This window comes from Macrosteles quadrilineatus, unplaced genomic scaffold, assembly GCF_028750875.1.
Source record: "Macrosteles quadrilineatus isolate MER2022 unplaced genomic scaffold, UCM_ALF_1.0 Scaffold_8__2_contigs__length_117827958, whole genome shotgun sequence".
Taxonomy (NCBI): domain Eukaryota; kingdom Metazoa; phylum Arthropoda; class Insecta; order Hemiptera; family Cicadellidae; genus Macrosteles; species Macrosteles quadrilineatus.
The window spans coordinates 53,404,892-53,423,208 of NW_026542601.1; the positions used below are offsets into that span (position 1 = coordinate 53,404,892).

The following is an 18,317-nucleotide window of genomic DNA, read 5'->3' on the forward strand; positions in this document are numbered from 1 at the left end:
AACAAACGGTCGTAAGTAAATACTAAAACAACATACCTATTTAGTAATAGCGCAACATCGTTATATGACCAAATTTACTTTTTGATTTTCACAACAATAGCTTTCTCAAAGGTTTCTAAGAAAATGACAAATTCAGGTTGTAGGTCGGAGCCTTTAGCTATCCTGATAACATTGTTGAGAGTTTCTTTGTGTCACCAAGTCCAATACTTTCGCCAGCTTGCTTTGAAAAGAACCTATGTTTGTTTACTTTATATTTAGGTTCACAAACCAATGTAAATCATGACCTCAAAAGGCCTCTTTGAAATAGTTTTTACTCACCTACCTTGTAAGATTCTGTTATAGAACAAGTGGAACGGCAAGTAGTGTTGTATCCTAAAACAACAAATTTGTTTATTAGTTTCATAATAAAAAATCTTTTTTCTCACTATATGAAAGAATGAGAAACTATTATAACATTGCGGTGGTGTCTGTCTGTCTGTGCGGCTTTCATGACTAAAATACTAAACCGATACAACAAAAATAAAGCACAAAAATGGTCCACATATCAAAGGATATCTTATACCTATTCCCTTCCCGGATTTACTCTCGGCTACGCCCAGTGAACGGCCAAAGTTTTGTGTTGAGGTTTTAAAAAGTAAATGTTGATTGGTCTCCATGGAAGCAAGAGAAAACTCAAAATATTTACCTTTGTGTTGCAATTTTAATGTAAACAATCAGAACTGCCAAATTCTTATTTAACAATTTCAGACAGCTGATCCAAAGAAATCTAAGACAATATTTTACATAACTATACATGTGTTAGGCTTATTTATTCTAAAAGGTTGTCATTGATTATTTATTATAAAACTATGTCGTTGATTATGGAAGTAAAAAAAAGATTCTATAACCGTTGCTGTATCAACCCAGAGATAGTTTTAACTACCAAGATATGCTATGATATTAAGGTTCCCCTTTCTTCGAAACTGAATTTTCTTCCCGTAGCAAAGTACGGGTACAGCAGCTAGTCACACATAATGTAACACCAAAAAGGTTTATGAATTGTTTCATTTTGCTTTAGAAAACCTACTGCTATATGAAATTTCATTAACACATATATTGAAATTAAAATATACTACTATATAAAATGTCTTTTTATGGGAAAAATTTACAAAGATTATGAAATGAAGATGGAAGTGGAAGTAAAACAAGATGTTGGATAGAGATATTAAATAAGACAAAGGCTCAATAAACATCAAATACGTTATACCCCTGGGCTCAGCTTTATTTGGTCTATATTAAATTCTTGTCTGTCGTCAGACGGGTCAGTCATATTATATCCTTGGCTCAATAGTGAATTTTATTGCTTCTTTGCCCAGAACAAATTTTAGAACCCAATCTTTCAGGCTGAGTGACATTAAACTACCTGTGGTGAAAATAGTTTCTTTTAAGATGAGTTAACAACGAATTGCATTACTAGTTGCACTGATATTTAAGATGTTTAAGTCATTTGATCAATATAAAAAAGCTTGATATAAAATAATCTCGTGGATAACGAATGGATAGTTAAATTAATACCATTTAAGATATACATTTCACCAAAATCATCTAACTATTGAATACATGTTACTTCACAGAGAGATTTTTCAAACCTAATAAAACGAAACAGTTTTTCGTCTCGGTTGTTGTTATACTAACCTGAAAGGGTATAATAGACTGTTTACTATTTGATTTTTATCAACCTGCTGAAAACATTTGTTTAAACTTAAATACTATGTATTTTCTACATATATTCCAGAACCCTTAATCTTACTCAAACAAGATCTATCGGTTGTTTTATTTTTACCAAACGTCTATACACATTTCGAATTTACATAATCTGTTGATCCCTGAACACACAGCATTCTTTTGTCCACGCTTAACATAATATTAACCATATACACTGATTGTATATCGGTTTAAACTACCCACCTTCTCTTTCATTGGAACCAACCCTTGAAAAATAAATTACATAAAATAAGTTTATAGATATAAAAATAATGTCCTTAGTATAATACGAGATTTTAATAACTAGAAGAGAAACGCCTGATTGTGATGAATTTATTATGAACGAGATAGCACTTAGTGAATGAACACCAAAGCTCTTAGATCTGCTCACTTCTCATCGAACGTTGATTTCTACTTAACGCAATTAGCTCTTATCATAGAAGAAAGATATATTTTACAATTTAGTTTAAACTCTAAATTTTAAATAATATTTACCAAGCTCTTAAACGAGAACAGCATGTAAAATTTTCAACTATACATCAAAGTTAATAACTCGTTGTTGGAATAAAAGGTGAATAGAACTCCTACCTACTTTGTTTTTCTCTTTGCGAAAACGAAAATCCTGCTAATAATTTGTTTTAAAACCAAATATTCGGACAAATACAACATAATACTTAAAACTTGAAACTAGTTACTTAATGTTTTGCCCAGTAAACAAATAGATTCATTTTTGTTTAAACTAGGTTAATTTATCTCTGTTACGACATTCTTTCCTCAGGAAGGTTGGTGATAGTTCAACAACTCTCCGATAGACTACGGCACCTACTGCTCCTCTTGTCTATTGATTTAAACACTGGGTTAGGTTATCAGGTAAACCGTAATTTATATTGTTTATTTCTTAAAATAATTGAGTTCAGAAGGCATTCTGTAACTCAATGACTTAAAGTTGTATTAACTTAAACAAGTGGATTTTAAAATTAATCTTATCCTTTTAGTCAACTTTACAAGTCAACACGGTTCCTCAACAATAACTGAGTTTTATAGGGGTGTAAAATATAAACATATTAGGCCTATAGTTATAATTCAAACAAAAACGTCATTGTAAGAACGTTTGTATATCAAGTATTTTGATTCTATCTTGCTCTGAGATATGGTTAACCAATACACTAAGAATTTATTACTCAATGGTATTTGTTTATTTGCTATTGTTTTTACAAACAGTGGTGCTACATCAAGTTCTGATATTCTCTAACTTTGCTTGTTAAACCTTATCTTGCAAATAATTTGGGCGAGTTCAAAGAATATGTACATAATATACAGATCTTGTATAATGCAACAATAGCTATATATTTTCCATAAATAGTTCTACTGCTTACAGCTAGAATTAGTATGCTAGAAATTCAGAAAGTGCACCAATGGTTGAAAAAAATGAAGATGCTTTCAAACAGGCTTCAAAGGAACAGAGGTGCATACAATCATTCCATACTGTACCTTTGATTTTTAAATACATAATTGGCATTTAATCTACATGGCCCAACTGCCACTATAATTGCGCTAAAGAGACTTTACTTAAAGGAGCAAGTCACAGAGTGTATTAAAATTAAATTTTACTTTTAGCCTCCCATTCTATGGGGATTGATCGGGCCCCACAATATGCTATAGCCTACAAACAAGTTTCAATAGTCTTTATATTAGTTTACCATGATTAAAGATTTTGTTTTAGAAATAAAACTGCATATTACAACAACATACCCTGTCAGTAGCGCAATTGAACTTGATTATTTTTTACTCTAAAACCGGCTGCAGCTTATTATGCCTACTTCATTAAGGTAGTGTATCCATAGTCAAATGTACTACTATAGGCCTACTAACTAGTTGCGTTATAATTACCGTTATTTTTAAGAATGTATGTAAGTTAAAACGTTCTTGGGTAAACAACGCAAGCATCTGCGAAGGGACCAAGACTCCATTTTTGCGCGTCTTTCCTTTGTTTTCACAGTCGCTTGTGTGCGTGACCAGAACGCTAAACGTTTAACTCTACCACGTCTTCTCCCCAAGCACTCTTTATTTATTTTACGGCTCTACGCTTTATGGCGAGTTTACTTAGGTGGGCATTTTGTTAGGACCTAATTATTGATGATAGAGTGTCATTGACAGTTTTTTTTTATTCGACTTAAACACGGGCTGCTGGCAAAATGTTAAAAACATATCTCTTGGTAAGGTTTTTGACAGATCATAGCGTTCAAATAAAATCTGTGTAACACATTGGGTAGCTGGACAACGCTCTAATCAGTATAAGCATCCAACCGTAAATTATTAAGCCATTATCAAACTTAACGAATCAAACTATTGTGGAAGCACAAGTTTGGTTTGCAATGATCAAAGAAAAAGTGGTTCAGAGATACTACCATGACTCACTCGCGATGCGTCAAGATAGAGTTAGAATGATTTCAATTACAAAGTCATCCGATTTCTTTGGTTTCAAAGTTTATAATATTCGTGATACACGAGATTTACACATAAGATTTAATGATTACTGAATTTTGTATAAGTGTAAAAATAAATTGTATGTTCCAATGAGATAGATTCTTAACTAAGAGGTGATCGTGTTCATTACGTTGATTTTCATTCTTATGAATGATTCAATAAATATAAACTGGAGAAAACATATCTCTCAAAACCAACGTTGAGAATGATTTTATTATTCTTTATTTATTATTTTATCGTAGCGATGGCCCCATTCAGACAGAGCCCTTGTAAGAAGGCAATTTGCAGTAACTCAAGTGGTAATGAAAGAGTCGATGTTATGCGCCCCAGAGAGAATACAAACAAACCCATTTTCACATAGAGAGATGTGTTATAATTTAGTTCAGCAAATAGAAAGAATAAGGGTAGTTTTAAACCTAAGAGTTAAAGTATCTTGTTGGCTTTTATACTATGTAACGTTTTCATTGACAATATGAGAATAAGAAACAAAATATACAGTGTGTTTTGAAAGGAATATACAGTTTTGAAATACTTCAGAAGCGTATATACGTAAACATTACCTTCCAGATCACTTTTAACTTATTTTACACATATTATGTAAGAACTTTAAAAAGTCGCAAGAACAACAAAAGGCAACGGCTCGTGAAAATATATTGCTGGGTAAATGAGCCTTTATCTAAGTTACTGCGTACTTTGCTTGGTAAATAAAATCCCACAGTGAGTAACCCAGTTGTGAGTCCCTCCCAAAGTTCTGTTTCACAACAAGGATCTTTATGAATAAGTTTAAAATATATTTTCAAACTTATGTTCTGTGTTGGACTAAAATGTTATGTGTTAAGGATATAAGCAACTAATTTGATAACGTTAAAAAAATTAGTAATTTTTAAAAATCTATTTGGAAACATAGATACATAGATGTTGTTATTCCATGTTATGATTTATTATACAATATTATTGTAACCAGAAAGTAGCTAAGTAGTAACAATTTAAATTTACATAATCAAATGAGTTGAGTATTATCTAATAGTATATCAAATTGAGTATTTTCCTCTGTGTGGTTTTCCTTAGGATCATTAATTTTCCTTGCTCCCATATCTTGTACACCTTATAGTTTGCCTCAATATTGGAAGAGGTCGTCTTAATTTTGTTGGTTTTAAAATTAATTTATCACTCTGTTTTAAGCAGATACTTTGGTTCTTCTACTACTTTACGAAATTGACAGTCCATCCAATGTAAAAGTATTAAGTATTGTGATAAAACATGGCGTTTTGAGTCTTAAAAAGTTCAATAGGCATACTGGCATACTAGATTTTTTTCCTTAAGTATTTCAATTCGTAAATGAGACTTTTGTTAAATTCTGACGTAGCTTATCAATATTGTATCTGCCAAGATTCGCAAAGAAATTTTAAAAATAAATTTATCTTGCGTTCCAGTCACATAACAAAGCGAAAAACATCGTTACAACCACTAGATAGTTTATAGAAACCAAGGATGCTTTAAGTGTGATTTATCTTAAGTGTTTCAAGTACCCAATGGTGTAAATGTAATAACAGCCGTTAGAGGAAGTCACGACGCTCAGAAAATGTTTAAAATCCGATCACGAACTTCGTTTGGAAAACAAAGGCCAGTGTTCAGACATGTTCTCAGGGGATAGGGAATAGTGTGTGTCGTGGAGTTATACTGTTATAGCTTTTAAAATAGCATTCTCTCTACAATGTCTTGCTAAACGTTGACTGTTACAAGGATGTTTTATAGTGTAAAATTGAAACGTAAAATTAAGCTATATTTTTGGTAAAATATAACCTAAAAGTCAAACAACAATCTACTTGTTAACTATAGGAAGTACTATTTTTTAAGCACGCTGAAGTAGTTAGTATAGACATAATATGGCTGTGCTATGTCATTATAGTAAGTTATGCGCAAAATTACGTAGAACTATTTACGCTTTTTTAATGACTTTTATTTTTAACCAAACTTTATCTCCATATTAAATTTTTCGTAATACGATACCATAGATGAATCTTCATCTATGACGATACAAAGCTTGAGAACCAAACCTCTTGAACTATTGAAATAGTTGATTAATTGCTTGAAAGGAATTAAACGTGCTGATTTTAAATTTGATAGAGTCTGGACAGAATATTATCTAAACACATATTCGACACTTGATAACAACCATTGACGTTACACAGTGTCGTAAAAAACCCTTTTCACTTTTCAAAGAGGAATTTCACCATTTACCTCGTTCAAACAAAATAATTCGTAAAAATGGGGGGAAATATTTCAGATTCTTTCTCTTTATTTAGATGTTATTTATATAACTATATTAAATGCTCGAAAATAATTACTCTTTAAAAGTCAATATGTAATTATTGTAGACTAAGGGAAGAATGTTGGTGTGAAAAACATTCCACACATGGCGTGTAAATTAAAATACAGTAGGCAAAGAAAGGAGCAATTTGCAGTAACTCTGGACTACACTCTAGGGGGCTGTGGGGAAGCTGTCAGTGCACAAAGAACATCAGTACTTTCACCTCTACCAGGTAGCCGACCATCAAGACACATTTAGATTTCTTGGGGCTAATCCAACGAGGTCTTTTATCAAGGCTAAATTAATTGTCGAGTTTGTCAGATTAAATTACATAAGTTTGTAACGCTAAGACAAGGGTAGGCATTTTGATGATGATGAAAATCAAACGGGTAGTTTGTAGGAACCAGGAGAAGTCGTGGTATAAAAACTTATCCCCTGGCACATCCGCTGTGGTGATCACTATGGCCTCAATTACATTTTTGTGAAGATAAACGACGAAGTGCTCGCTAGTCAGGGATTGTTTAGGGGGACAATTAATGTTAACAACCCCCAAAACAAATTATTCTATGCTAACTTTGACTTTCTGTGGGGCCGAGCCCATTGGGAATTTTGTAAAGTCGCTTCTTATTGTCTGCCTACGCTATGAGAGGAATATGTATGTAAACTCTCATGCTTCTAGATGCTATAATTTGACCTGTGCGTTGATCGGAATATCGCACTTATATCTATAATTATTAAGAATATAAATTTAACTTTTTTTAGTAAATACAAAACACAATCAAGCAACTAAATTTCTTTTATTAGAGGCTCTCACTTATGATTGTGGTATTTGCACCTCCAAGGGAGATTGAGTATTAAAAATCTAATCATTAGTCCTAGTTATGTCGAATATTGACACATGTTTTGAAACAAAAATAACAGTTTGGCCCGAACAAAAGTAAAAACTCATCTAGACAGACGAGGAACCATTACGAAGTGTAGTTCAGATAGTGATGCAATTATAAGTTCGCTTAGAATGAGGAGAGGCTTCAACCATCTCGCATTTTAACAAGGGTGGACACTTCAATTATTTATACCTTAAGTGTCAAGTGTTCACTAGAATATACATAAACTAATTATAACATTTAAAGGAGCTGTATGAAAACTAGCAACTTACAGTGTTTTACGATTCTTACCACCACTGTTGTTCTACCTGAGGATAGGGGTACAGTAACAGGTTAGCAAACACGTATTTTTTAGTTTGATTACATGACTCCAATATTACACTTTTAAGTGTCTGTTTTTAATGAGGGTTGGACAATCTAAATATAGCTTTTTAACGTTCTTCTTTGCTTAACCAGCTGAAATCCCTTAGGAGGTAAAGAATCTCTTACACATTGGAAAAATTATTTCTTAGCCTAAAACGAGTTTTAAAGGGTTTAAAATCAAAGATTTCAATACCCGAGCAAATGTGACTGTTTGGCCAGTTCAATATTATTCATGATCCCGGTTCAAAGCAAAGCGCTACTCTCAAGAAACATGTTACTTTGTTTTAAATGTAAATATAGCTGAATTTAATCTAATCTCGTCAAATTAAATTATTTTAGATTTTCAATTTAATTTGAGCTCAGAAATATTCCATTGTCATTGATAATAATATAACAAAAGATTAAATATGGTCTACGTGTGCTTGTTGTTTGCGTTCGATAATGCTAATGTAAAGTAAGTGTTTTTATTTTTAATTCCAAGTTAATTACGATTTACACGTTAGTCTCTGGTTGGAATTTTATAATATTATTACAGTACGATATTAGTTTATAGCTGTTTTCTTTGGATATAATGGATTTAAAATAATTTATATTACGATAAACAAATACTGTATGGCTCCCTCTGTTGGACTAAACCAGAATATTAAAGCCTTCAGCTAATCCATTTGCCGCGTCAAAACCCGACCAGCTGATTAGAGAAATAACCCAACTTATGTAACTATCTTTAATAATGTAGTTTAAAATTAGATGAACATTTTACTAAAATAAATGTCCGTACTATTTATAATTTATGGTCAATTTAGCTATGAAAAGAGATTAATTGTAGTTTCAAACATAAATTATAGAAATACTCTCCAAAACTAGTTAGGAATCACATCAATAGTTAAACTCAACAGAAAGGCGTTATCTTGGTTTAAGTTTAGGACATTCAGTCAGCGGTCAACCGCATCGTGCCAAGTTTGGTCCAAGTTTAGAAACTGCTGATTGACTTGAGCTTAATTGCTCATTGCATCGTAACTTCGGCTTGACTTTAGACTTCCATCGTTAGATCATTTCTGAGCATCTGGAGCCAGATGGCATTTGTCAATGGGCAAGTAGTGATTCTAATGGTTGACCAAAGCCAACCGGTTGACGTTAATTAGATGGCACGATAGATAGCACGAGTATTAGAACAGAAATGGTATGGATCATGGACATAAAGAAATGACATCATTGGCCCAAATGCCTTTACTAATAGCCGTAACAGCTGGTCTGGGCTTTTTACAGTTCCATTTAAATATTTATAAAACATGTTTACTTTCGGGCCGGTAATATAATTTTATTATGCTTAAGTTTATTATCCATTCATTTTCTGTTCTAATAATCCTATATATATTAGCTAGGCCAGGTTTTGGATGATTCCCTTTGGGCTAGGTAAATATTGAAATTTGGTGTCACATTACAGATGTCGTCTAAAAACAAAAAAGAATCAAACAGTAGAAGCATAGACAGGAAAAATAAAGTGTTTAGCAATTTGATTTTTCGACTGGTCCTAGCTGCCCTTGATCATTGGGATTTTATTAAATGGTCCTGACTAATGAAACAGCTGGGCTTTAGTCAGTAACAAAGCTACACAATGCATCCTCTGTATTGTACTCATCTTTCACTCATATTCAGGTTAAAATACGCGCAACGGTTGGATGCGTAAATGTTAAAAAAACAAATGTAAAATGAAAGAAAAATCATATCACCTAAATACTAATCACCAAAAAACATAACGTGTTTTTCAAGACTCATGACGACCTCCTAGGAGCGATTTTACGTCCAGCTTAACAATGATGCCATAGACATCGAAACCGGTCGCACTAATGACTACTTCAGGATTACTTGGACAGAATCAAGGTAACTTAACCTCTTGTATACAAAGAAAAATCAAATTGCCAGATATTTTAAAGGTATATATTTTTAAGGTGGATATTTTAACCGGTTAATGGCCAATGTCGGAGGTCCTCGTTCCAGTCGCAGAAGGCTGTTGATGTCTACAGTTCAGTCTGTGCTCCTGTATGGTGCGGAGGTGTGGGCAGACGCGCTCAATAAGGAGGTGTATAGGATGCGGCTTGCCAGAGTGCAGCGTCAGGCAGCACTCAGGGTAGCATCCGCCTACCGAACAGTGTCTGAACCTGCCATCTTGGTGGTTGCTGGAGTAATCCCCGTCAAACTTTTGGCGGCGGAGAGGAAAGCAATTTATCAGCGGCGTGGAGAGGACCATGCAAAAATGGAGGAGCGCAACCGCACCTACCAGCTCTGGCAGGAGAGCTGGGAACAGGAGTCGCGGGGACGATGGACCAGGAGACTGATTCAGCAAGTCCAACCATGGTTTGACCGACGGTATGGTGAGGTGGACTATTACCTTACCCAGTTTCTGACAGGTCACGGGTTTTTTCGGTCGTACCTGTTCAGGATGGGCAAAGCCGTGTCACCCGATTGCATCTACTGCCCAGGCACTCCCGACGACGCGGAGGACACCTTCTTCCGCTGCCAGCGTTGGGAAGGTTCCCGCCTGGAGGCTGAACAACATGTAGGGCAGTTGTTGGTGGACACGGTCATTCCGATGATGACGGAGGGTGAGGACAATTGGACCTGTATGTCACATTTCGTCCAGGATATTCTCCGCACAAAGAAGCTAGAGCTTGACCGAGATGCAGTCTAGGTCATAAAGAAATTGAATGCCAGAAACGGCGCGAGCCCTGAGGGCTTAGTTCACACGTTGACCTGACCTGAAGTAATGTGACAAACAATCCCAGGTCTGTGTCCAACAGAGTAGAGGGGGTTTTTTAGTGAGTAGTCTGACAAGCTCAGGAGTCTCACACTACAGGCTGGCTACCTGTGTGCGTAAAAGCATTTTTACCTCCTCTCCCTTAAAAAAGGTGGATATTTTAAACATTTATTTGCTTAGATATTAAATTTAGTAATTAAATTTTTGTTAGTCAAGTAACGACATAATATTACAACATATGTTTTAAAATGCAAATACGATTTTATAAAAAAAGAAAACTTATTCAGTGCACATTAGGAAAGTCAAGATTTTTATTTTGAAGTCCAATTATATTTTAACGATAAATGGCTTCACTAATGTGCAATAATTAAAACTTTACAATAATTAAAAAAATATTAAAAAGTTAAATGATTAGATTAACGATCTAGCCAGTCATCCATAAAAATAGAGTTTCAATACTGTGTACGGCAGGGAAGCCAATTATGTACCGATATCACGAGCAAACTTTGTTGTTTCACTAACAAGCTTTCTCCTGTCACTTGTGTATGAACTGTTGGATTTTATGGAAACTTTGAAAAGTCAGAGGACCAAATAGTATATTTCGTAACCAGAGGAGACAGTGAGTCATTACATATTTGAGACCATGTGAAGTGCGGTATTTATCGAGCACTTTAAATGGTCGAGAATGTGTACTTTCACTCGTGTTTTGGACATTACTTTTCACTACACTACAAAGACAAATTATTTTCTTAATTAAAACAGACATTTGATATTCCTTCATTACAAATTAGGATCATAGCAGTTTTAGGTTATGCCTTCAGTTTAATGTTAGTATTTACTTTGCATGTAAAATTTTGTTGTTGTCAATTTGAAACATTTGACAAAACAATAACAAATCTCTGTTTGTTTACGTTGGTGAAATAAAAAAATAGTAAACACTACTCTCGCATAGAATAACATTCTTTAGCCGTAGTAGACAATGTAATGGTGCATTTCGTAGGCGATAAATATGTAACGATAACAGGTTATTTCACAGTAGTATAGCGAAAATACTATTTAGACTAACTAATTTATATTATTTTCATTCTAAACATGACTAAACTACCTTTAATCTTATAAATCTCAACCTGACAACAATTTAACTCCATAGAGTAATAAAACTTCCCCCAGTGTTCGTAGTTGTATAAGCCCATTGATTGTAATGGTCACCGGATCTCAAATTGTAGATTTTAACGATTATATGAGAACACATTTTCATGACTAATTGGGCTGAGTGAAGCTATGTGACAGCACTAACCGTAAAACCCCTTGGATCACAGCCAGTAAGTACATATAGTTAATGCAGTAGGCTGTCTGGCGAGATATAAGATTGTTCTAACCAAGTTAGGTCTATAAGCTATGTATAGCTATATTACTTATACTTACTATATACTTATAGCTATTCTGGAGTGGCAAAGACTTACGTCATTCAAAAGCCACTGAAAATTAATCTCTGAGGGACAATTCTTAACTAATAGATTAAAATTACATATAATCCTGTTGTTATATCAGTAATTGTGGTACTACTGACACAGCATATGCTCTGATGTCAAATTATCTAAAGATTTTTAAAATCAGTATGAATTTTGTCGATACTATTTTAACAGTAAAAAGGAACATACGATTAGATTTCATTAATGGCCACAATAATAAATAAAACATTACAGTTTATACCCACCAGAATCAATTATATTTTTTGGGTGGAGGGTTTATTAAGCGTTTTTGGATTAAACATCCAGAAACAAAAAGATCAACTCTCCTAAAATATGATAAGCTCAGTATACTCATTATAACATAGACAGTTATGTCTATGACTTCTTTCCGGTAAAAGATAACCACCACGGATATCCTAGATGCAATTTTTATGCCAAATTATGGGGGGGAGGTTATTAGTGGATTCAACTAGTTTTTTTTCTTTTAGTTTTACAGATCTTTATTTTTTCTCGACCAAAAGATCCGTCTTTGGATTAAAGGTATAAAACAAAATTTTTTATGATCCAACATACAAAATGCTATACTACCAGAAACTCTCCAAACTCGTAGTTTATATTGGTGCAATTACTATTTTCTTTTCATTACTCATATAGATTCTCGTAATTGCAATGCCACTGATACTTTAAAACTATACTAGTATTTTACATTTACCGAACAAAGAAATTACCAAGAGAAGTATGATAATTGACATTGAATAAAATCCGTCAAATAAGGAAAATTCACTCGAATAATATTACCAGAACTTTAGACTATACAATCACAAAACTTACACTTATCACTACAGTAGTTTAGAGGCTGGATGAAAACTCAAGTCGTTGTAGTAGACCAATGGTAGATCCAACGAACTATACTACTATACTATACTATAACTATACTATTGTAGTATAGTTCGTTGGGTAGATCTCGTGGATTGCCGGCCTCTGAATCCTAGCTAACGTTTCAGTTTATTAATGCTGATCCCCGTACAAACTATTTAATTGGGATATCCTTTGATTAGTATTGTCATACATCTTAAGGCTGTTAGTCTTTTGCAATTTTTTGAAAATACAGTATTAAATCCCGACATGAATAATTAATTCTCTCATAAACAACACATGGGGTTTGCCATTTAATCTTTCTGATAAACGATTTTGGGAATGGATCTTAGTTAGTTGTATAGCTGTAAATTAAAGCAATTCAGCTATGTTCAGTTGGGGAAAATCTTTAAATTTGTGTGGTTCTAAGTTAAAACTTAAGAATTGCGTGGTAGTAGACGTTATCATTAATTGAGGGGGCGTACATGGTACAGCCCCCGGGTCACGAAAGGGGGGGGGGCTGTGAAACAACAGCTTGGCACCCACGAGTCTGTGTTCATCGACACTACATTATGTTTATAAGGAAATGTTAGTTTTTCGTCATACTGCAGAAAACCCCGCTGTTTCAATACACGTACTGTGGGTATAGAGCTTTTTTACTCCTTAGGGAGTCAACATCAGTTGTTGTCAATTCAGTCGTAAGCTCTGATTGTAAGCAATCGCATATATCGAAAGTATGTATAGGATGCATCGAGTAGTAATAGAGATGCTTCAATCGTTTGAAGTATACTGTTGCATTGAGTTCAACACATCGATAGTAATAATGTATACGATAAAACAATACGGTAGGTGATCTAAAATAGGTAAAGTGATTAAAATGGGAATAAAACCAAAATAGTTTAATGGACGAAAAAAGAATAATGGTCATTGTAGGTTTTTAGACTCAAGTCCCGAAATCTAATTACTAGAAATATTTTGACCCTCTTTTAAGTACAGTTTAAAATCATGCAGTAAGGAGTTTTAGCCCCATTCAATCCCGAATGCCAATAAGATGCCAACAAGAGTAACATATTCATTACTATCTAAACTAACATCTCTGCTCTCATATTGACTGAAACTATGTCACAGCAGTAACAATAACAGTTTTGGATCAAAGCCACAAAGAACATACAACAGCACCCTCTAAAGCAGATTTTTCAGAACTACCCAATACTTTTTAGCGCAAAATCATATGTATGCCCAATAGCTAAGGTTTTCGTTGCAGTCTACTTTGTCATTTCGCTAAACCGTCTTAGATTGATTGTAGAATTTTCTGTGTCAATTTTCAGCGTAATTATTTTCCGAATTACTGACATCACCAAAAGTTTGTGGCCTGATTTTTGTCGTTTTTAATAAGTAACATTTTTGTATCGTATTCTGTAGAACAAGTTTCAATTCACCTGGTATGTAAAAATAATTGTACATAAAATACCAAGATTATTAACGGATTCATATTCGTATATAGTCAAAATGCCAACTTTGTATGCTGAAACAAAAGGTTTTAAGGTGAGTAGAGTTACTAAGGTGATTCTCAGTAACATCCCTTTTCAGCTGTCCTACTAACCGATTTTCACGACTGATGTGTAATTTTATAACTTGTGATCTAGCGCACCTGCGAATGCCATTAAAAGGGTAATTCGATATAGGGCTTTGCCCACCTTGTGTTTTAACTATTTATAAAGTTTACTTTCACAGATCCAGTTTTGCTGACCAGCTTTCTTTATTACAGCTTCAATGTAAATTGTAATCTAATACAGTAGCTTACCCTTCAGTAGAAATTTTAACCACAGTCAGATTATAAACAAGAGACAAAACAATTTATAAAAGTTGATTTTAAAAATCCTACTTTTTATAGCTGTAACCTGATTAAGTTCGGTAAAACACTTTCATGTTTTTAGATATAAAAGCATATAATTTAATGTATTTTTAATTAGTAGTTTTATTCGCCTAATAACTGTAGGAAACAAAATATAATCTTTGAGAAATAAAATGGTATTGCATTATTCGTTTTGCCTTGGTACCGAACCGTATTGAAATCCGCATTTTGCGCAAAGTCCCCAAGTATTTTTTTTACATTTTGAACCATACTATATCTAAACCCAAATACAGCACATTAAACAATGAATAAAACAATATTCTAAGTGAGCTGGAACACTGACTATGACTAGTGAGACATGTACTCCTAAGAGATGTTCCTCAGTCTCCAGAGACGATTTGCAACCTTTTAATACATTAGTTGATACGATATCCATCCGATTCAATTTTATTTCCTCAATCTAATCATTGAGTATCGACATTAAGAGCATTAAACATGTCTGGTTAATGTTTAGTTTCCTTTATTTAAAAAATATAGATCTTGAATTTTACTCGATGAAGAAAATACTTACATTTTTAGGACTGGGTGGATGCATATAAGAATAATAAAGAATTCGTGAATGTCCTTTAGAATACAATTGAAACTGTAGGAACCCCTTGGATTTGGCCTTTTGTAAAATCATCATGAAATAATCTATTTAATAATCTAAATAATCTAAGATGTTAGCTAATCTTTCTGGTGATTTTTGCTTTGAATAACTTAAAATGTAGAATCACTAAGTGTATGATCCGTATATTCCAACTTAGTGTCTTGCCTTTAGACTTCATTGCTACTGATTGGTTTCTACGGTAGATGCACGAAACACTATTATTGTTCACAAAAGGGATTGTGTTGGGCATTGAAGACAGAGGTGACTTAAACTTGTTCTTGTGTATAGACTTGGTAAAAAAGAACAATTCACCTCCGTGTTGTTACTTTACACGTACATTCTTGTTGGAAACATCTGTAAGTAAAAAGTTTCAGATATTTCCCAAAACTAAGAAATCTTTCCCTAAGAAGTATTGCTCTGAGAAAGGTTCGTTCTGAATTTTAATTGCGTAACTCTTAGTTTCGAAGCTTACCTGACTTAAACTTCGCAGATTTAAAAGTTACGACTTCTACTTGCCTGGAATTTAAATCATATCTTTTCAGAAGTTTAATATATTTCTCGAGTAAAGTTTAGAAAGAATCTTGTTTGATTAAGCTGGAAATGTGTTGGTACATCTTTATAAGAATGTGAAATTTATATATTTTTATAAGTTTTAAGAATATTTTTTATTACATTGATATATTATCTATTTAATGACAACACGATGTCCTATATCATGTCTAGAGACAAAAAAGTGAGCATCATCACCAAAACAAAAAAATGTACATCTTTACCTTAAAAAAAAAAATTGATACCTCTTTATGGATAATTTGATAAAATGCTGAATTCTAATTGCTGGATCAGAAAACCAATTTCAAGTAGCTTTTAGTATTAACATTTAAAGTACAGTTGAGACAGCAAGTAGCAGATTCATATTAATGGCAAAACTATGTAGCCACATACTCCCCTCCCAGTGTCAACGAGGAACGTAACGATGCGGGGGACGAACACTACGACCTGATCTTGTAAAAATCAGTGTTTTTTGTAGGTCAACATCTTCATTTCTGTCCTTGGTCTTGTGTACTTGAGTTTCTCTAGATTGTATGTCATTTTTTCTTGCGTTAATGGTCGTATCATTCATAGAATCTTGAAGGAGGAATGCCGGTTTGAGTCGGTCAATAGAAATCGACGTAGGTCCTCGTGGAGTAAGAATATTAAACCACTTGTCAGACCGCGAAACCACTTGGTAAGGGCCATCATAGACAGCTTGCAACGGTCTTCGGGATGAATCATGACGAACAAAAACATGGTTGGATGTTCTTAATTCTGGATGAACAAAGACTTTCTTAGAAGAATGGTATTTGGCTTCTATTGGTTTGAGATCATTCATTTTTCTTTTCAGATTGTACACTAAATCAGGAACATTTGTTGAGGTATCTTCTGTGGTTTGAAAAAGATCGCATGGTAGTCTGATGGACTGACCTAGTGTCATTTCTGCAGCAGTAACATTGTGTTCTGGAATAATATAAGATCTTAGTCCCAGTAGAACCATTGGTAACGTCTGTGTCCAGTTAGATGTAAGTTGAGCCGTTAATGCAGATTTCAGATGTCGGTGCCATCTCTCGATCTTTCCATTAGCTTCAGGGTGATACGCTGTAGTTTTAATGTGATGGATACCGAGATGTTTTGTTAATTCCTGAAATAAATTGCAGTCGAATTGGATTCCTCTATCTGTAGTAATGTTTTGAGGAACTCCAAATCTAGCAATCCAGGTAGAAAGAAGTGCTTCTGCAACTGTTCCAGCAGTAATACCCTTGATAGGAGTTGCCTCGACCCATCGTGTAAAGCGGTCTATGACAGTTAGCAAGTACGTAAATCCTTGAGAAGGTGGCAAGGGTCCAACTATGTCCACATTAATGTGAGAAAAACGTCCATTAATGTTGTTGTAAGCTCCAATCTCAGTAGTAGTATGTTTCCAAACCTTTGATTTTTGGCAAGCTACACATGCTTTGGCCCAAAGTCTGACATCTTTATTCATGGAAGGCCAAACAAAACGTTGTTTAATAAGGTCCAGAGATCCTTTGATTCCAGGATGTGCCAGGTTGTGAAGGGAGTCAAATAACTGCTTTCTGAACTGCTGAGGAATAAATGGCCGTAGTCTTCCAGTACTGATGTCACAGCACAACTCTGAGCCATTAGGAAGTAAAATATTTTTGAATATCAATGAAGTTGTGTTTGAGGATTTCAGGTTTTTAAGTTCAGCATCTTGAGATTGAGTTTGAGAAATTTGTTCAAATGATACAGATGAAGGTAGGTCAATAGCACTTATTCTCGACATGAAATCAGCAGGAATGTTTTGTTTTCCTGGTAGATACCTTATGTCGGTAGTGAACTGTCCAATGAAGTCTAGATGACGTAATTGCCTTGGACTAGATGTATCATAGGGTTTATTGAAGGCAAATGATAGAGGTTTCTGATCTGTATATATAACAAAACTTCGCCCTTTAAGGAGATAACGGAAGTGCTTCACAGATAGGTATGCAGCCAGGAGTTCCCTGTCATAGGTACTATATTTTTTGAGTTGTTGTAAGGGATTTAGAGAAAAACCCAAGAGGTTCAAAATTTCCATTACAAATCTGGTGGAGAGACGAACCTATAGCGAAGTTCGATGCATCGACCATGAGAGCCAAAGGAGCATCAGGAGATGGGTGTGCTAGAAGTGTGGCATTGACTAGCTGACCCTTTGCATCCTCAAAAGCTTTCTTAGATTCTGAGGTCCAACTTATTTTTCGTTTATCAGATTTATGTGTACCCTTACACAAATCAAATAGTTGTTGCTGAATAGCAGCTGCGTTAGGAAGTGAACTTCTGTAAAAGTTTATAAGACCAAGGAATCTACGAAGCTCAAGAATGGTTTCAGGAAGTTTGCAACTAACAATAGCTTCAACTTTATCAGGAAGAGGA

General features: G+C 34.2%; 1 protein-coding gene across 1 annotated transcript in view; it reads right to left on the reverse strand.

Moving 5' to 3' along the window:
• The window catches only part of LOC128999368 (general transcriptional corepressor trfA), a 180,179-nt gene that overhangs the window by 147,558 nt on the left and 14,304 nt on the right, over positions 1–18,317 (reverse strand). The window contains exon 2 of the mRNA XM_054425838.1: positions 323–372. The gene's annotated coding sequence lies outside the window, so the exon portion shown is untranslated. The remainder of the gene's footprint in view (positions 1–322; positions 373–18,317) is intronic.